The sequence below is a fragment of the Prunus dulcis genome, chromosome 8 (genome assembly GCF_902201215.1).
Source record: "Prunus dulcis chromosome 8, ALMONDv2, whole genome shotgun sequence".
NCBI lineage: Eukaryota > Viridiplantae > Streptophyta > Magnoliopsida > Rosales > Rosaceae > Prunus > Prunus dulcis.
In genome coordinates, this window is record NC_047657.1 from 7759699 (window position 1) to 7781463 (window position 21765).

A 21765-nucleotide genomic window follows, 5' to 3' on the forward strand; every position below is an offset into this window, starting at 1 on the left:
TTATCACCCATGATTGAAGCAGAAACTCAATAAATCACTGCAGAGTACAACGAAACACAGCAGAGGCACAAATACGGTAGATGCACGAAGATAGACACAAACACGATAGAATACACAGCGAAACACGGCAAAGACACAAATACGACGGATGCACGAAAATAGGAATGACATGAACACAGTAGAGGCACGAACACTGCAACACAATACACAAGCCCAGGAGGGCACACAAGGCACATGTAGAAAAAAATATGGGGCTAGAACACGAGTGAGACAACACATAGGTCACTAGAAAAGTTGGCTCTGATGCCATGTCAAACCATATGGGTATAATATTTTCAGGTTGTATTTCATTCTCCAAAAGGAGGTATTTATAATACAATGATGTAACTCTAGTAGGATCAAACTAGGAAATAAGGTAAAATCCTAATTACACAATATCTATACACAAGGAAAGAAATATAGTCCTAATAAACTAGGAAATAAATCTCGTACTTAAGCTAGGATCTCGCTAACAGCTTTAACATACCATTCTCCGGGGGGGGGGGGGGGCTAGGCCAAACTAACCTGGATTTTATCACCTCCCAATTGATTATTAGTAGAGGTCTTGATCCACTCCTTGGTAGTAGACATAATTAGCTCTCTAGGATTAAAAGGCAAATCATCCTTATTTTTGAAAACAAAATTATTTCTCCATCTTTAGAGGTGCCAGCAGATGACACCAAACAGAGTTTTCTCGGGATCTCTGGGGAACTTATTCTTAGAAAAAAAGTTGCTAAGCATCCAGGGGTGTAGCTTCAGTGTGGAAAAAAAGGACATCTGGTTAGTGTTAGAAAAGGAAGCATGGTTTTCAAACAAAGCAAAATAAAAATTAGAAAAGACTTGAAAATAAAATAAAAAGTTACACCCCATATCAATTAAGAAAAATTAGGTATTATACATAATTGTCCTTAGTATTTGAGACAAATAGTATTTTTTTTGTTTTAGTTTTAATATTGTGATCTCCCCCTCCCCCCCCATCGCCATGATCTGCGATCATCGATCCAAGATCAAAAAAGATTGATGTGCAATAGAATTCTCAACATACCAAATCTTCTTTTCCTTTGACTTTGAATCCTTCTGGCTGCTCCATGTAGATTTCTTCTTCAAGATCTCCGTGAAGAAAAGCTGTCTTCACATCTAGCTGTTCGATCTCGAGATTCAGGCTTGCAGCCAAACCGAGTACAACCCGTATGGATGACATCTTCACTACGGGTGAGAAAATCTCTTCAAAGTCAATTCCTTTCTTCTGACTGAAACCTTTCACAACTAGCCTTGCCTTAAACCTGGGCTTAGAGTTGTTTTCTTCCTTCTTCAGTCGATACACCCATTTGTTCTTGAGTGCTCTTCTACCTTTTGGTAGGTTCACTAGATCATATGTGTGGTTCTCATGCAGAGATTGCATCTCTTCATGCATGGCTTTCAACCACTCATCTTGTTGATCATGAGTCAATGCTTCTTTATAGCATTCTGGTTCTCCCCCGTCTGTTAGGAGAACGTAATCATCTGGAGAATATCTACTCGGAGGTCTCCGTACCCTGGTCGATCTTCTTGGTTGTAATTCGGCCGCTGGCTCTTCATCGGCTTGTACTTCTAGCCCCTCATCAGCTACGTCATCTACTATACCATCAGTTGTATAATCATCACTCATGTCATCATCAACTGGTTCATTTATAATAGGATCACTAGCTAGATCATCAGTATCATTGAATTCATCTCGCCCGTCATTGTGCTCCAATGGAGAAGGAACTGGATCCAAGTTAGCTGGATATTCTCTAGGATTATTAGGTTTATCACCTCTTCGAATGTCCTCAATGTTCTGATCTTCAAAGAAGACAACATCTCTACTTCTAATAATCTTTCTAGCTATAGGATCCCATAACCTGTAACCGAATTCTTCATTCCCATATCCCACGAAGATACATTCTTTCGACTTTGTGTCGAGCTTGGATCTCTCGTCTTTAGGAATATGAACAAAAGCTCTACAACCAAAAACTTTCAGATGATTGTAGGAAACGTCTTTTCCCGACCAGAACTTGTTCGGGACATCACCATTCAAAGGTGCTGAAGGAGAAAGGTTGATTAGATCAACCGCAGTCATCAGGGCTTCACCCCAAAAACTTTTGGGCAGCTTGGCATGAGATAACATTGTTCTTATTCTTTCAACAATTGTTCTGTTCATTCTCTCAGCTATGCCATTATGCTGAGGAGTCTTCGGAACAGATCTTTCATGCCTGATTCCGTTACTTCTACAGTAGTTTCTAAACGCCCCCATATATTCTCCTCCATTATCGGTGCGAATACATTTGAAGCTTCTACCAGTCTCTCGTTCAACGCTAGCATGAAACTGCTTGAAAACTTCATACACTTGATCTTTTGTTCTAAGTGCGTAAGCCCATACCTTCCTGGAATGATCGTCAATGAAGGTAACAAAATATCTTGCACCACCAAGAGTACTAGTGGTCATAGGACCACAAACATCAGAGTACACAACATCCAATACATTGGGTTTTCTTTGTGCATGACCATGTTGAAACGAAGCTCTATGCTGCTTTCCAGCCAAGCAATGCGTGCATGATTTTAGAGGCATGCCTTTCTTCATCCCAGTCAGTGCCTCTCTTTTGGCTAGAATTTGCAGCCCTTTCTCGCTCATGTGACCGAGCCGTTTATGCCATAGCTCGATTGAGTCTTCTGCGAGAGCATTTACGTACCCATTACTGACTTTTGCATGTGTCATGTATAAGGTGTTCTCCTTCTTCCCTCGTGCTAGGACAAGAGAGTTCTTGCTGAGTTTCCATTTCCCTTCAGCAAAGACATTGGTGTATCCTTCATCGTCAAGTAATCCAGTGGAGATTAGATTGAGACGCATGTCTGGAACATGTCTCACATCCTTGAGGACCAAGTGACAACTTGTGTTGGTTTCAAGGGAAATATCTCCTCTTCCCACGATCTTGGACAATTTGTCATTTCCCATCCTCACATTACCAAAATCTCCATTGGTGTAAGATGTAAAGAAGTCCCTCCGTGAGGTGACATGAAATGATGCACCAGAGTCCACTATCCAGCATGTATCTTGAGAGGACAAATTAACGAAGCCATCACCACATAGAATAATTACCTCATTTCCATCAGAGGTAGTTGCGGTCGTGTGCCTGGCATCACTCTTTTCGTTACCTCTATCTTGCTCTCGTTTAAACAACCTGCACTCTCTCTTCATGTGGCCTATCTCGCCACAATGGTAACATTCTAGGTCCTTTCTTGTCTTCGACCATCCTCTCGAGCAATCTCTTGACCTGCCCTTTGACTTATCTCGCCTGTGGAATTTTCTATTGTTAGTTCTTCCACGATACTCTGAGACGAGAGCTTCTGACTCGGCTACTACACCTTGTTCTTTCCTCCTTGCTTCTTCATTGAACATGCTATCTTTAACTATGTCCAATGTAAGAATGCCTTGAGGAGCTGAATTGCTAAAGGATACTACTAGTGTATCCCAGCTATCAGGCAAAGAGCTAAGTAACACTAGTGCTCGTGACTCATCATCAAGCACCATCTTCATATTCGTCAACAGGTTGATCAAACGTTGGAAGTCACTGAGATGCTCGATAACACTTTGACCATCTCTGTACTTAAGGTTTACCAACCGTCGGATAAACAATGCTTTAATTTGAGCAGTCTTCCGCTCGTACATGGACGACAATTTGGTCCACAATTCGTATGCATCTGTCTCTTGTGCCACATGGTGGAACACACTTTGATCCACCCATTGTCTGATTTGTCCGATAGCTTTTCTATTCAGAATGCTCCATGCATTGTCTGACTTCCCTTTTGGTTTTTGTCCCAACAATTGAAGGGGCTCATACAAATCCTTGCAGTAAAGGATGTCCTCCATTCTTGGCTTCCAAATGGAGTAATTGCATGCAGTCAATTTTAACATTGTTGCCGATGATGATGACGATGACTCCTCCATCTCAAATTACACAAGAATATAATTTTTTGAGCTGAAGCTTTGATACCACTTGTTGGGAAAGTTGGCTAAAAATCAAAAACCCAATAAATAAATATGGCACTCCCAGGATCTGACTTCTCCCAGCCTTGTGTAAATAAAATGGTCAAAATTAACACTCTATCTTCCACAAAGAACAAATAATGGGAATACAATAATAATCTCACCAAACACCGGTGACTAAACTCTCTCTTGGTTTTCTCTCAAGATGATTTTCTCTCACATAAGTGAGCCTTTCTTATCTCTAAAAACTGTCTAAGTTTTGGTTTTCTAAGGGATGCCTTAAACTAAAAGAAGGCAACTGCTTTTATAGCCAACATTCCTAACTAATTGGTGGCCATGCATGAGGGAGAGTTTTTCTCATTTTCTCTTATGTTCATACCAAAATGAGCAGCCTATGAGAACCAGACACATGGACAAGATTGAGCTGACCATGGTAACATTTGGCACCCAGCCTACCGATTCATCGATTAGGGCAACCTCCTTCTCCAGGACACGTGGCAGTCCCATAATCGATGTCCACAGTCCCACATCGAAAATCTACTAAATTAGCACACCTCCTAAGCCTTATAAAAGGAGAACAATTCCCAAAAATGAAGGTAATCAGAACTTACGGCATACGGCCTATCGATTTGTTAGTTCAAGTTTACTAAATCCGTACTTACTTAAGCATCGGAGAGCCTTCGGCCGGTACCACACCGGTGCCCTAGGTCTTACCGAGCGTTTGCTATATTACAGATCACGCGCCCTACCGAAGCCCAGAGCATACCGAAGCCCCAACATCACTAAGTTGAGCGGGAAAGTTACCAAACCATTTTTACGCATCAACAGTTTGGCGCCGTCTGTGGGAAATGAGAGGAATCGACCCACTATCCCTAGAACGCATGGGGACCACTTTAGTACCAACGTTCTTGTCGAAATATGGATTACCGTTCGGAAGGCAAAGCAGAGCAAGCCCACGCTACCCCCTTGCACTCCTTTCAGTAATTCACCCGTGATTCAAACCACCGCTGAAGCAGAGCTTCTGGTCCAAATCACTTCTCTTCGGCAGGACATGGCTAAGTTACAAGAATATAAAAATCTTCTCTCGTCTAAAGTGGACGAAACCCAGCAGTTGCTCAATCAACAGCAAACACAGAATATCCAAACCACCCAATCTTCCTAGAGTCTGCAGACTCCTAGTCAGTAGAAGAAGAGCAGAAAAGGGGCAAAGGCAACACCTGCCCCCTCCAAGCAGTTGGTAGTTCCAGCACCCAGAGATCAGCCACATCTACCGAAGAAAGTTTATGCCGATTGCCATCATCATCTTAACGACAAGGAGATCGGCATATAGCAATCTCGGATCATAGTCAATGCTCGACTCCGAGACTCACGATTAAAGGTTTTGGGAGGTAAGTCACCGATTCGAAAGGCTCGGGGCTTACAATCCACCGCCGAACTGGACTTTGAGTATGTCCCTTCCAATACCAGCGAGTCTACCTACCGTTCGGCAACGCCACCAAGGTACTCAGAGGCCAGGCCAGTAAGCCCGCAGAGACATTCGGAGGACTATGGCTCCCAGGAAATACCTAGCCGAGATCCCATCGTCCGACTCCTTTTTCAAAATGTCCAGAAGATGGAAAACAACCACATTCGTTCTCAGGAACCGGATTGGGGAAAGCTTCGGCCAAGACCATTTACCGAACGAATCAAGCAATCACGGCAGGACAGAGACATACAACCTCTACGTATACCTTTCTACACCGGGGTGGATGATCCCTTAACGCATCTCCATTCCTTGCAATAGGATGCAAGCGACTCAATGACGAAGGGCAATGCTTGCTGGGGCCTGGAATGGTAGACTCAGTCGACGAGTTAAAGCAGATTTTCCTTAACCGCTTTATGATTTAGACGGACCGTCTATATTCTGCCGATGATCTATACAAGATTCGGTAAAGAGAAGATGAGCCCTTGAGAGAATATGCTGCACGTTTCAGTCAAGAGTACTTGAGGTGTCCGAAAACGGACGACAGGGCAGCCTACGGTGCCTTCAAGATTGGCCTTCGGTCCTCACACTTTCGTTACCTCGTGCACAGTAGGAACTGGCGCACCTATGATGAACTGATGAAGCAAGCGGCAATTCATGCCAAGGCCGAGTATTTCAGCTCAAAGTCCTGGCCTTCGGTGCGGCAGGAACAACCAGCGTTGAAGAGTTACCCCGAGCAAGAATCTCCATGCGCCCCTAGAAGAACTGGCGAATCCTCGGCAGGGACCAAACAGAAAGATGACCGAGACGCTCGGTGGGCGCACTCAAAGAAAGGAAAAGGAAAATAAGGTTGCAACGACCACCCGGCGCCCTTACCGAATCACGACCACGGTCAGGAAATATTCACCCTATTGAATACCACCTACGAGGCCGTTTTGATGAACGAAAACGAGATAATACCCAAGCCGAACCACTGAAAGCCCAATTGGCAGGACAATCAATATACCGGTAAAATTCTGCCGATACCACCAGCACAACAGTCATAACACTGAGGAGTGCATAAGCCTGAAGAAAATCGTTGAACGTTTAATTCGGGAAGGGAAGTTGGATCAGTACATCGCCAGACCACCGCAAGCACCGACGCCTAATGGGAATCGACAGATCTACATGATTAGCACCATCAGTAGAGGTTCGACACTGGCCGGCATGTCTAATCGATTGGTAAAGCAATATATATGGGCTGCGCACTACCCTCAAGTCTTCGGCATAGAAGCTGATCGGCACCGCAAGGTTCCAAGGGTGGGGTGGGAACCCATCACATTTTGTGAAGAGGAAGAAGAAGGGATCTTTTGCCCCCATGATGGCCCGATAATGATTCTAGTTGAAATCGCCGACTACGATGTAGGACGGGTACTGATTGACACTAAAAGTTCGGTAAATGTAATTTTTCCCGATACTTTCAGAGGAATGGGAGTAGCTGATAGCCAGTTCAATCGGCAGATAATGCCACTACTTAGTTTCTCCGGGGATCTGGTCTAGCCAGTTAGCAGTGTCATTCTACCCATCGCCTTCGGTTTGACCCTCGGAAAACAATGACCTATGACCAATTTCTTATCGTCGATTGCCCAATGGCATATAACGTCATAGTCGGACAAACGGCATTTTCAGGCGCTGTCCGAGGAGATCAACTCAGTGCACAGACGTGCTATACGACGGTACTAAAGTCAGTAGCCACTAAACCTCCCAAGGAGACCATGTCTGTCTTGGGGGCACCGAACAGTAACGGGCCCATTGACGACCCAAGGGACGAAACCCCAACACCACAAGCACAACCCGTCGAAGAACTGGAAATGGTAATACTGGACAAAGAACAACCTGATCGGTGCGTCAAGATCGGCATCACACTAGCCCCTTCTCTCCGGACGTAGTTTATGCAGTTCCTACGGCACCATGCCGAGGTTTTCGCTCGGTCGGATGATGACATGCCAGGCATATTCCCTGAGGTCATCAGCCACATGCTAAACATCTCCCCGGCCTACAAACCTGTGAGACAAAAGTGCCTTTCGTACGATGTCGAACGGTACAAAGCGATATGTACCAAGGTTGACAAGCTAAAAGCCATCGGCTTTATCAGGAAAGCAACGTACTCGATCTGGCTAGCAAACTCAATAATGGTGCCCAAAGCAAAAGACGGGTGGTGAATGTGTCAAGCCTGTCCGAAGCATAGCTTCCTGTTGCCCCGGATCGACCAGCTCGGGGACGCAACTGCCTGTCACGAGCTGCTGGGCTTCATGGACGCCTATTCGGGATACAACTAGATATTCATGAACCCCGCCGATAGCGAGCATACGGCATTCATCACTGACCGTGGATTGTACTGTTACAACGTCATGCCGTTTGGCCTAAAGAACGCAGGGGCAACATACCAAAGGCTTGTTAACTGAATTTTTGCCAAACATATCGGCAGCAACATGGAAGTGTACTTCGACGATATGTTGGTGAAAAGCCGAACTGCAAAGGAGCACCTAGACAACTTTGGCCTTATGTTCGGTATACTAAAGGATTACCGACTAAGACTAAACCCAACGAAGTGCGCCTTCGGTGTGTCTTCGGGTAAGTTTCTCGATTTCATGATCAGTCAGAGAGGGATCGAAGCAAATCCTGAGAAAATCAAGGCCATAATCGACATGGAAATGCCGGAGACACAGAAGGACATTCAGAGCCTCACCGGGCGAGTCACGACATTAACACGCTTCATTTCCAAGGCTACCGATAAGTGCGTACCAATCTTTAAAGCCTTGAAAGGGGGCAAACAACATATCACATAGACTGCCGAATGCGACAAAGCATTTCAAGACTTAAAGAACTACATGAGCAAGGCACCGCTGTTGTCAAAACCACTTGCTGGTGAAGTTCTATTTCTCTACCTTTCGGTATCCAGCACTGCAATCAGCTCGGTGTTGATATGGAAGCCAGAGAAGGCGGAATTACCGATTTTCTATGTTAGTAAGACGCTCCAAAGTGCAGAGCTTCTGTATCCTCCCCTGGAACAGCTAGCCTTGGCTCTCGTAGTCTCGGTTCGAAGACTTCGCCCATACTTCCAAGCGCACGAAATTACAGTTTTAACCAATCAACCGCTTTAGCAAGTACTCCAGAAAACAGAAACATCTGGCCGATTGATCAAATGGGCAATTGAGTTAGGAAAGGTTGACATACAGTTCAAACCAAGACCCGCAGAGAAAGGGCAAGCCGTCGCTGACTTCATTTCCGAGCTTACACCTTCAGTGGCACCGGAGCCAGCCAGTTCAGACGCTGATGCCGGGGAACACTTCGACCCTTCGGTTCCCATATGCATTCTGCATGTCAACGGCTCGGCAAATCAACAAGGTTGTGGAGCTGGTCTGGTGTTAACTACTCCAGACAGAACCAAGGTCGAATATGCCCTCCAATTTAACTTCAGAACCCCCAACAACGAGGCTGTATGAAGCTCTTTTGGCATGCCTTTTGCTAGCCAAGAGCAAGAGCGCAAAACAAATCAGCATCCACAGCGACTCCCAGCTCATAGTGAATCAAATAACAGCAGACTTCGCAGCTAGAGACGCTTCCATGACAGCCTACTTAGCAACCACACACCGACTCCTTGAAGCATTTCAGGCTTACGAGATTCGACAAATCCCAGGACAGAAAACAGTCATGTCGATGCACCAGCACAACTAGCTTCAGCAGTCAATGACAAGGTCGGCAGAAAGGTGTCAGTGGAGATCCTATCTCAAGCTAGCATGGCAACTTCGAGGTATGTACCGTACGGTACGAAAACACGTAGATGTCTCCCATCTATAGTTTCCTAACAAATGGTACACTGCCCTGTGACAAGTCACAGGCCCGAAAGCTGTGGCACTGATCAGCAAGATAAACAATTATCAACAATGTCCTCTACAAACGCGGCTATACTACGCTGTATCTGCACTCGCCTCAAGATCAATATGTTCTTCTCTTCGCCAGCCCACCCCTAGTTGAACAGTCAGGTCGAAGCAATAAATAAAATCATTAAGAAACTACTGAAATGGCAGCTCGACAAAGCCAAGGGAGCTTGGCCGGAGAAACTTCTAGAAGCACTATGGGCCATTCTGACATCCTACTGAACGTCAACTGGAGAAACCCCCTTCTCTCTCTCCTTCGGCTCGGAAGTCGTAGTCCTCGTGGAGATTGGCGAGCCCACTTCCCGAACGGGGAAGTGCTCGCACTAAGCCTCGACTTGATCAAAGAACACCGAGCGCAAGCCAACCTTCGAAATGAAGCATACAAACAGCGCGTCTCTTGGTATTACGACTTAAGGCTCAGAACTCACTCTTTTCGAATTGGGGATTAGGTCATGCGAAAAGTCTTTCTGGCAACAAAGAATACCTCAGAAGGGACCCTCGAACCTTCCTGGGAGGGACCTTATGAGATCATCGGTATCCTTCGATCGGGAACCTATCGACTAAGAGACTCCAACGGCAAAACCCTCGGTCATCCTTGGAACGTAGATCATTTGAAATACTATTTTAAGTAGTCACCTAGCCTACGGTAGGACGAAAATGTAATACAATGAACCTGTACTCATGGCTTCGGCAGCGGTTAATGAAAAAGCCTTCGGCTTATACATATACACAACCTTTGGTGTGTTTATTTATTTTTCCTTAATTAAAAAGATACGGTAGGGACCATCAGTCATGCATTACCCTATGCTTATAAATTAAACTTTTATTTAGCCTACAGCAGTAGATAGGCTTGAGTCCAATACTACCGATCCTATCTGCACTTGCAAATTTGCCAAATTGAAGAAAATTCTTTATTCATACATGTGGTTTGCCTTCGGCAATTAAAAATACTTAAGTCTAAATACAGCACTGATTAGGGGCTCGCTAGGCAATCACTATTACTTTGCCTTCGGCATTAAAATGATTAAGCCCTAGTCCCCTACCGATTAAAGACTCACTTGTGGTGATATCTAAAAACTGTTAGCCCTCGGTGACAATAAAGAATACAGAAATGATCAAAAGCAATTAAATATCAAAATATATTAAGAGATACCCTCGGCCTCAAGGTGTTTGGGATAAGCTGCCTTATGGCAAATACAGGGAAAATAAACACAAAGCTACAGAGCAAAATTAAGCGGTAGCCCCCTCACCAACAGCATCAGCGGCGGCCCCCTGGCCAGCAGCATCAGCAGGACCCTCCTCGGCAACAGCAGGGCCCTTAGCAGCAAAGGCCTTCTCCGGAGCGGCCTCCCCCTTATATTCTTCAATCATTTCCTCGAAGATGCCCTCCAGTAAAAGAGGAGGATCGGCAATGAAGTTGAGGTTTAGCTTCAGTCTGGGGTTGTACCGTTTGAAGCGACAGAGGAGATCCGCCATCTCTGAGCCCACCTTACTGTCTAGCAAGCCAGTGAACTCCTCGGATGAACGGTAGCCCCTTATCGCCTCTAGAACGACAGCCTCGATCTCCGAAGCCTTTGCCCACTCAGATTCTTCTAGCACCACCAGCACAGCTGCCTTTGCCTCCTTGGCATCTCTCGCCGCCAACAACGCGGTCTCCAGAGCCACTCTCATCTCTGCCAGCTTAACCTCCGAAGCTTTAACTTGCCGTTCGGCGGCTTGTTTTTCCTTCAGCAGATGAGCGTGATCCTGGAGAGCCTTGCCTGCCTTGGCAACCTTCACGCGACCATCCTCATAAGCCTTCTTGGTGCCCTCGGCAACAGTGATGGCCTGCTTCATGCACAACCACATGCCATCGACGGCTGGAAAACAAAATAAAAGTTCAAAAGAAGTTTGAAATCGAACGATGGCCACACATGGGTATCAGGAAACTTGCCGAGGCATGGAGATGGAATGCACGGCCGGCTTCTTCCCAAAAGAGCTTCTTCGACAGCACCTCAATCTCCGACAATTCCATTTACGAACCAAGGATCATATGGTTCGCAAACTGGACCGTCTTCAAAGGGCAGGCAATGTTGATAGGCTCGGGCAGGGCCTTCGTGATCTTCGACCGAAAAGATAGCCTTCGGCATGTCCGATTGTCGACCACGCTTGAGCACGGGCTCAGCATCAAGGTCCACCTTGAACGGTCGCTTCCCGGCAGCCTTGGAGGTCATGTCTTCAATAGGCTGCCCCCGCTTCGGTGTTGAGTCAGCCCGTCAGTTTTCTTCTACATAGGCTGCCATTCAACTGTCGCAGCTGCTCGGCAAGAGTCTGCTCCTTGGGATCAACGTTCGTTGCCTGCACAGGGGTCGCCTCCGGCTGTCGATTCTTCTTTTTCCCCAGTAGGCCCAGCATGAGACGCCTTCTTGAAGATCATGAGACGCCTTCTTGAAGATTCATTCATACTTTTGGCTTCGGCGGCTCTCCTGGAGTCCGTCACTGTACAAAAATGAAGATTTGGTAAGCAATCAACATGATATGAGCAAACATACAAGGCAAGTGAAGTGCACTTACTCTCGGCAGGGCTGACAACTTTGGCTCTGATGAGGTTCTCGGTAAAGAGGAACTAAGGGTACACCCTGTCAGAGGCAGGAGCTTTTAGCCTCACCCTATCGATCTGCCGAATCTCTGATTGAGTGGGGCTCAGTTACTTTAGCTTGCCTACAAAAAATCAAACAAAAACATAGCAAGGTTAAGACCTCTGAGGAAAGGCACAACAATCGACCTACTGACCGGCATGTTGACCTACCAGTTATTTTAAAGGTGGTAGGGATGTGGAAATGGACGGGCCGTCCCGATGGCGACTCCCAATCAACAGACAGGAGCAGTCGGCACAGCGCTCAAGAAATGGCCCCGCTCGGAAGCTCGGAGACAATTGGCCTGAACCCAACCTCCTTGATCGGCACACTTGGACTTCGTGACACTGTACAGGTAGGAGAATTGCTCGTGGGAAGGCTACCCTTCCCCGGCAACACAGAACGCCACAATCACTCCCATCAAGGCCACCCAAAAGTTGGGATTATATTGGCCAGGAGCATACCCGATATGGGCCAGTATCTTCTGCACGACAGGCTGTAGTGGCAACCGAACCCCCTGCAGAAGAACATCGGTGAAGAAGACGACTTCATCGTCCTTTTGCTGAGTGATTCGGTAGGACTTGGAATCTTCATCCTTACCGAATCTTGGATAAGGTACTCAGCACGAAGCTTGGCTATCTCCCTTTCGAAAATCTTATTGGGCTCTAAGTAATCTACCCCAAAAATATTTTCCTTTGGCACGCTTATGGGCACCCTAGGGTTTCCCTAATGAACTATTATAACTTTCGGCAGAGATTCGGGTTCGGCAGATGGCTCTCCACGACCAGATGTGGAGGCCTCCGATTGATGACTGGTATGCTCCTATGGCACCCGAGTGTCCCCCATATGGGAACTCGCAGTGCTGGCCCATGCCGACATTACTACCGTCACGGTATACCACTGCCAACGACACTGATTGCCTTGTCATAAGCCCTTTCCCGATGCCATGTGTAGGAAAGGAGCTTGGGCCTTCACCGAGTATCTTGACATCAGTATCTTCTCTGCCCTTGGCCTAGAGACTCACGGCCTCATTATCTGTATCAAACAGACCATCCGATGACTCCCCATCGAAAGCATTGGGGTCACTCTCGAATGGTGACTCGCTATCAGACATCTACAAAACACAAAAAAAGGAAACTAAGGGCCATGCAAAAGACCAGCCTACCGATTCCAACATCACTACCTATGGCAACTAGACTACCGAACGGAGCCATATGGTCAGTCTAGTTCATGCCAAGGAAGGACGTGCACAGAATAGGAGTATCAAATAAAGAGCGCCGAACAGTACCTTATTTCAAGCTTTGGATTCCGAAAAATAGTCTGGATTGTAGTTCGACCTCGTAGGAAATCACCTTAGCTGCCGTTAGCTTTGTCAGAAGTCGCCTTGGTTACCGTTAACTCTAGCGGAAAATCGCCTCAGTAGAGCTCTCGCTTCACTCACAAATGTAAACTGAGTTTCTCTTCCGGAGTCACCCCTATTTATAGGGCGAGGGTTTGCAACGGTACGCCACGGAAAACCAAATGGCACATTAATGCGCCGCTCCGCATGAGTGGACATTCCACATGTCATTTGCTCTGTGGATGATCTGAGACGCGGGGCGCAGAAGACGAAGCGCCCTTCAGTCCCATCACTCCTCGTTTGAAGCATCCTTCTGAATCCCCAGACATCCGCTTCCAAATAAAGACGCACAGAGGAGCCAAGATTAAGCCCCTCCATCCGCTAAATTGCCGAACGGTAGGACAACATTTTGCTTACCGAAGAGAATATCAAGTCCGCTTCTGAGAACTCTCGAATGAGAACTTGGGGGACTCCTGTTTATACCAAAATGAGCAGCCTATGAGAACCAGACACGTGGACAAGATTGAGCCTGACCATGGTAACATTCGGCACCCAGCCTACCGATTCATCGATTAGGGCAACCTCCTTCTCCAGGACACGTGGCAGTCCCACAATCGATGTCGACAGTCCCACATCAAAAATCTACTCAATTAGCACACCTCCCAAGCCTTATAAAAGGAGCACAATTTCCCAAAATGAAGGTAATCAGAACTTATGGCATACTGCCTATTGATTTGTCAGTTCAAGTTTACTAAATCCGTACTTACTTAAGTACCAGAGAGCCTTCGGCTGGTACCACACCGGTGCCCTAGGTCTTACCGAGCGTTTGCTATATTACAGATCAGGCGCTCTACCGAAGCCCAGAGCATACCGAAGGCCCAACATCACTAAGTTGAGCAGGAAAGTTCCCAAACCATTTTTACGCATCAACATCTTCCATTCGCTTTCTTCAAATTTTCCCGTCCTTTCTTTCATTTTATTTTAATATTTATTTTCCTTCTTTTTCTCTCCTCCACTAACGAGAGAAACCCATCAAAAAAGCGTAAATCCTTTAAGGAAGCTAACACCAGACTCACAGGGTGGGGATTCTTTATTGGAAGTAAGCCAAAACTGAAGAAAGAATACCATGATCTAGGCAGTTCGATATTTTTCACTAGAACCAGGGCGGATGACGCATCTCTCATAGAAATTCCACTCATATCAATCTCCTTCAAACTCGGGATCAAAGGTATCATTGATGAAGGCATTTGCTCAACAGTAGTGAAGGTTAAAGAAAGCTTCGAAAAATTCTTCATTTCTCCCACAAATTCTGGAATCTTTTAACTTTTGAGCACCCAGAAAGATCAAACGTTTCAAGAGATTCCAGTTCTACTTCACTTGGGAGACTCTTAATGCTTTTCCAGTTTTTAAAATTCAAAACTCTTAGTCTTTTGAGAGAGGCAATGGATGGATGAATCAGAACAAGATTAGTACAACCTTCAAAAGCCAGCCTCTCAAGATTCTGAGTACCTGTGAAATATGGAGTCCTCGTCAAGTTCTCAAAGTAACTAAGATCAATTGATTTCAACTTCACCATGTACCGAACAAACTGTGAAAATGGTATATTAAATTAAATAACTTCCAAGAACCTTACAATTTATTGAAATTGAAAAGAAATAGCTCTAAAAAGGTCTACCTTTATTCCATTCCAAAGGTGAACAATTTTGCTATGCTGCAGACGAAGTTCAGCAAGTTCAACAGGTTGAAAACTTGGTGGCAGACATTTGGAGCAGGGGCAGCCCTGGGGTGGTGCAAGTGGCGTCACCGCACAAGGCCCTTGAAAAAAAAAATTTCTTTATCTTATATATGTGTATATATACTAGAGCGTGCTAAATATTTGCACAAAAGTGTGCGCGGTGGAGTTGGCTTTCCAGCGCATCTCCACTTAATAGAGGCGCATGAGTTCGATTCTCATTAATGCCAATCTATTCTCCTTCTTATATGTTATTTTTTATTGTAACAAGTTAATAAAAAAACTTTACATAATGATAAAATTAAAAAAAAGGAAAACAAAAGCACACCTTTAAAATATATATATATATATATATATATTCTTTTTCAAGAAAAATACTTTCTCCATTCAAAACCAAAAATAAATAAATGAAATTCATGGCTTCTTCTTTCTCTTAAACTCTGATTTTCTAATAAATAATCATCATCATTCATCAATCTCTCTTTGGTTCTTTTTTCAATCCTTTGACAATTTTTCTTGTTTTTTCAATTTCAAGAATTTCAACCCCAAAAAGAGAAAACCATAATTCCTAAATTCATAAAGGCCACTCAAAATCAAATAGTCAGATTCAAAGATCATTTCAAATTCAGGTATTTATCTAAATTTCAATCTATATATTACATGACTTATTTTATTAAATTATTATCATAATGATGATTGGTTATATTAGAATATGGTTTTTAGAAATATTTATCTATTTCTTGCTGGGGTTTTCTTCCAGGTTATAGGGTTTTGGAATTTTTCTTTGTAATCTAAACATGCCACCTACTAGAAAATACGTTTTTGAATATACAAAAAGACTTAGAAAAATACAAATCGAGGAATTGACTTAATCTCAAAGAGGAGCTCTTGAATCTTGATGATTCATTGTTAAAGAATCACATGCTACATAGATTGCCATTTTTATTTTTATTTTTCCTATTAAACACAGATTGCTTATAGGAGATAGAAAGGGACCTTATAAGGGCACAAGGAGCTTATTTTTGTACCAAACATACAAATATTTAACTTTATCAAATGGAAATATTTAAATTTTTATGAATTTGATATTTGATTGTCATTACATGTTTATTGATGGTGACTTTTAGTTATAAAAAAAATTGTTTATGGCATTAAGTTATGGCAAATTTGTATTTATAATATTTTTGTATTAAATTATGTAAGACTCCAATTTAAATTTCGAACAGGGCCCTCAAAATCTCAAGGACGGCCCTAATTTGGAAGGATACCAACTCCACTTCAGAAACCTTAAGGAATTGGGAAGATACTTTGGGCCCAAACAAAGGCTTAAATTATTAATCTTGACCAACTTTAGTTTACACATCTTAGTGAATGCTTCAGGATTCTAGTGTGCCACTTCAAATTCACGCAAGCATAGGACTATGCCTTCAATGGCTTCGGTTCCCTTGTAAATAGGAATAAAAGAAAAGTTAATGTCATAATCAAGTCTCTCTTATCGTTTTTAATGGAATTATAGTACGTTATCCAAGGCTTTGGTATTTTAGTTTTTGTTCAACTTCTTACCGTATTGTTCGTGAGTACATGAACAATGTTACTGTGAAGCCACAAGCGAATGCGACCACCTGACTCGTCAAAAGACTCTTGATGAACAATCTCCCATGCCATCTCTTGTATCAAATCATGAATGAACAGACACGTGTTTGAAATAGACAAGAGAGATTTCTCAATAAGAACATGTATCACAATACAAGTGCCAACAAAACCACAACTGTCTAGTATCTCAATCACTTCTTCCTTGTCATCAAACTTATGGAAACATGCAACATCAAGAAAAAATTTCTTCTGCATCTCCTCTAGTCCATCATAGCTTATTTTCAAAATTTGAAATTTTTTTCTGTCAGGAGCTTGCTTCAGTTTATCTAGTGCACTCTTCCATTCATCTCGACTTCTTTTATAACAAAAAGACCCCAAAGTTTTAAGAGCTAATGGAAGACCTCCTCCATAGTTTATGAAATTTTTACACATTTCTAGATAATCTTTGGTAGTATCATAACTGACCGAGCAACTAGCTAGTCTAGATCATCCACATGCTATGCTTTGAGAGGTCATCACCTTAGCCAAAGAAGCATTACCACAAGTCACAACTCTAAGCAAAGCAAGAGGAGTCCCACATCGGAAAACTACAAGAGATGGAGACTCCCTCTCACCTATAAAAGAAGACTACTCACCCCTGAGAAAGGGACTCTTTTCTGTATCCATCTCTAGGCTGGGCTTCTCACTTGTTATCTTTATATTTGGGTCTAATCCCCTTGTACAAATGTAAACAAATATTATCATAATGAGAACATCCTTCTCCGTGGACGTAGCCCATCATTCAGGTGAACCACGTATATCTTGTCTTCTATATGTCTATCGCTTGCCCAAATCCTCACACACTTGGCGCCGTCTGTGGAAATCAACACAAAAAGCTTATGTTCTTCCTTTCCTTTAGTGCCCTTAGCACCCTTTCCAGCATCATATTTTGGCTTACCGTTTAGCACCATTTGTGTCGAAGACACCCTGGGGTTTGAAGGCACCAGCATACAGAAGACATATTTGCAAAAGCAGCCTACCGTTAGGTCACCTTGAAGAATTTCAATTGGGAAGATGCCAACCAAGGATATTACTTTACATGGTTTGCATGGCCAGAGAGCAAGCCACCATTTCAATGCAAATGGAAGTTCACGTGGTTCACCTCAAAGAGCCAATTGCAAGTGTTGAACACCACCCACTGTCATAAAATAAAGTGTCATTCAGCACCCTTTGGCAGTGCATACTTTAGCAAATTCAATACAATGTTGTTACCGTTCGGCACCTCTTCGTTATTCGGTGCGAGCGATATGTTCGACACCTCGGCATTACTCGTCACGTGCGATGCTTTCAGCACTCGGCCTCTCCAACGTGAACGACGCCTTCGGCACCCTGTCTTGCATGGCTTGCATGGGTAAAAGAGGAAGACCACCACTGGAATGAAGAAATCCAAGGCTAGGCCACGTGAATAATCTGCAAATGATAAGCAACATGACTAATTGCTTATTGTTTATTATTATTTGAGGGATAATGTTGTTGATAACCAACAACCATAATTTGTCTTCTTTTTTTTTTTGGGAAGCTTCAGATCAACAATTCTAGGAGCAGCTCCAGAAGCTCCCAAATCTCCTGACTCATGGTTGGTCTTTGTCCAAACCACCGAACGGTTCACCAATCCAGGATATTGCTCAAGGCACCCAAGAGCCTTGAAAGATCACCATCTCTAGGCCAATTGACCAGCTTCCGAACGTCCCGCGTCATGCTCCCCTTAAATGCTAGTGGAAACCAAAGCTGCCGTTCGGCACCCACAGACTGAATAATTACTCAAGTCACCCTAGAGACACTTCATCATCAATGCAAAGGTTGCGAGACTCACAGTGACGTTCGGCACCTCATCCTTCAAGCCAACCGATTGGCCAAATAAAGACATCTCCACCTTCTTATTTTTCATGAGCTACCGTTCAACACTTTGAGCAATAATGACCCAAGACACCCACATGTCTATTTTCACAAATAGCCGGAATGACCACATCCATAACATCCAAAATTGGATCGTTGCCGAAGACACCCGCACCTTCATTTCAAGTCCAAGGGGAAGCCCACATAATTCATTCCAAAGAGAAAATGGCGAGTGTTGAATGCCAGTCACCTTCAGATCATGAGCCCTTACCGTTCGGCACCTCCTTGAAGAAATATATTCTACATGGCCCTACCATTCGACATTCCTTGGCAGCATATTGGGTACCCAATGCTCAGGAAGATGGACATGCCAATCCAAGTGCAGGATACGTGGTTCGCTTATATTCAATTGCTATTCAGCAATTCAACAAAACACCCACTTGCATGGCAAAAGGAGGCTGATCACCATCAATCTGAGAATGGGTCTTCCATTGTCCACCATTTCCAAAAAGATAAGTGACATATTCCTTCTCCTTTTTTATTACTATTGAATTTGGAGTTTGCATATCCAACTAAATTTCTGGCAATCTACTATTACTGGGTCAGTGAAAATATATCTTGGATCTATATGCCATTTAGCGATGTTGCCGACCAATATCTTACGTGGACAAAGAGTTACATTTAGTCGCACAAACTCAAGCGCGACAGAAAATTCGTCGCGTGTAATCTGTCGTGCAAAGATCGTGAAGAAAGACTTTGCGCGACCGATTGTATCACTCGTCGCGCAAATTTGTGCGACAGTTACCCTTTGTTACACAAAAAGTTCAGAGACGATGCAATAGTTTATCACACAAACTTATGCGCGACGAAAGAAGGTTCGTTGCCACAACAATGCACGGCGAATAATATTCGCCGCGCAATACGTCTAGTAGACATTTGCGGCACCAAGAGTTCTTCGTCGCGCAATTCGTGTCTACACATTTTGTGCGATGAAAAACTGTTGTCGCGCAAATCTTTTTTGAGCAATGAAAATGTTCGTCGCGCAAGAATAAATTATATGTATTTAAAAAAATGAATCATTTTTATCTCGTAATATATAAATTTTGCCCGACGAGAAAGATTTTCGTGGCTCAAAATTAATATATATAATTATTATATATTTTTAATATTACATTTTTTTAATTTTATAAAAAAATAAATTTGGTTTTTTTTTTTTTTGGGTAATAAAATGAAATTCCAATAAAAAAAATGAATTGTAAAGAACAGATTTATTATATAAAATAAATGTATGCTGCAAGAGAAATATTTAAAAAATAATTATGAAAATAAAAAAACTAATCAAATAATGTTCCAAAATCTACATTGTCGTCTGGCACATGCGGTTCAGAGGTCTGGGGCTCTATAGGGGCCGTCGTCTGGTGGGGATGCTCGGGATGGACGGGCTCGGAGGTCGGAGCATCAAAATGCGAGACTGGAATGCCGAACTGTGCGAGGGACTGCAGAATGACCAACATCTGACTCTGAAGAGTGGCCACCTGTGCTGTCAAAGCAGTGACCTGACTGTTTGACTGTGCTGATGAACGGGGTCTGGGTTCCCTCCGCCTGGCATTCCCCATCCCTCGACAATATGTCCCCGGTCTCCTCCCTAGAGTCTGATCCAATGTCTCCGTCAAGATCTGAAACCCAGCATCCTGTGGAGGATCCACAGACTCGATCGGAGTATCGGGAGGAAGTTGGGAGGCGGACTCCTGAAGAACCAACTGGCTCCTCTCCACCATCGTCGTTTGTTTAGCATAACATAAAATATAAATTAAAACATTCATATAATAACCTTTAAACTTGAATGCGTAACATAAGAATTAAAATTAAATAATACTTACATGAAGGGACTCGGCCAACTCATTCCCAGGTCGAACATAAACGTCGCCAAAGACGTCGATCTCTGGGAATTTGGACCCCCCCTAAATTGAACAAGAGAAGAAAAATATTAGTACGAAAAAATAAATTAAGAATAATGAAATATTAAAAATTAAATAAAAATTATTTTATTATTACCTGCCGCCGTGCATCCATCCTATAGGAGAAGGGCCTGGAACCCGAATGATGGAGAAGAGTCTTCTTCTTCCTATTGCCCTTATTGACTTTGGCTTTATTCTGTTATACAAAAAATAAAACGTATTAGTTGAAATTGAAATTAAATATAAAAAATTAAAAAAACATTAGTAAGAAAAATATAATAAATTTGAAATTCATATTACAAATTACCACAAAAGCGGGTGCCTGAAAATGAGCGCAGAGCCACGCCCAACTATCCTCCCGCCCCTCAAGCTCCTTCGGGCAACCCTCCTGAAGAGCGACTTGCGGATCATCAAACGCCTCAAAATAGTGGTGCAAGTCGCTCTTCCACTGTTTGTACCTCTCAGAGAAGAGTCTGTTGACGTACGCCAACGACTCGTCGTCCAGGTCCTCCAAGTTGTAGTTCGTCTGCAATAAATTAATTACATACATTTAAATAATAGAAATATAAAGTTTGAAAGAAAAAGAATTAAAAGGCCTACATACCGACAACTGGCCGCGAACCTCCGTCTTGGTCTCGTCTGGCATCACCTTCCAAGACTTCCATTTCATCGGGCAATGGCTCCGAATGACATGACCAATGTCGTGGGCCAAGGAGCTATGCAACTCCGCCGTCGGTGCAGCCCGATGTCGCTCGTCGTATCCGATGTTGATACGACTGTTGGTCACCCGGGTGACCTTCGCCGTCTTCAACTGCCGACACGGCCCTCGGGTGTTCTTCTTGGCTGCAAAGAAAGATGACATTAATGTTAAATAAATAACAAATTTAACAATAAAATACACACACAAAAACAAAAACAAAAACAAAAACAAAATAAAAACAAAAATAAAAATAACTGGAGTTTAAGGAAATCTATACCTGGCTGTGACCCCGACGCATCAGTGGATGTGGTGTCGGTGGTGCTGGCGGGCCGATGACGCCGCCTGGCGCTAACAGGCTGCGCCACTGATGAAGCTGATGAAGCAGGCGCCTGGGACCCCGCGGGACCAACTGCCAAGTGGTCCATCAGTGCTGGCAGTGGCAGCAGATGCGCAGTGGCAGCAGATGTCGGCTGAGCGGGGGCTCCGAACTCTGCGTAGTCGTCACCGCCCTACGACGTCTAATCAGGTC

The 21765-nt window shown here is 43.9% G+C and overlaps 1 pseudogene; it reads right to left on the reverse strand.

Annotated features, from left to right (window-relative positions):
* Positions 1–10654: 10654 nt before the first annotated feature.
* On the reverse strand, positions 10655–17653 carry LOC117638381 (annotated as a pseudogene).
* Between the last annotated feature and the right edge of the window lie 4112 nt (positions 17654–21765).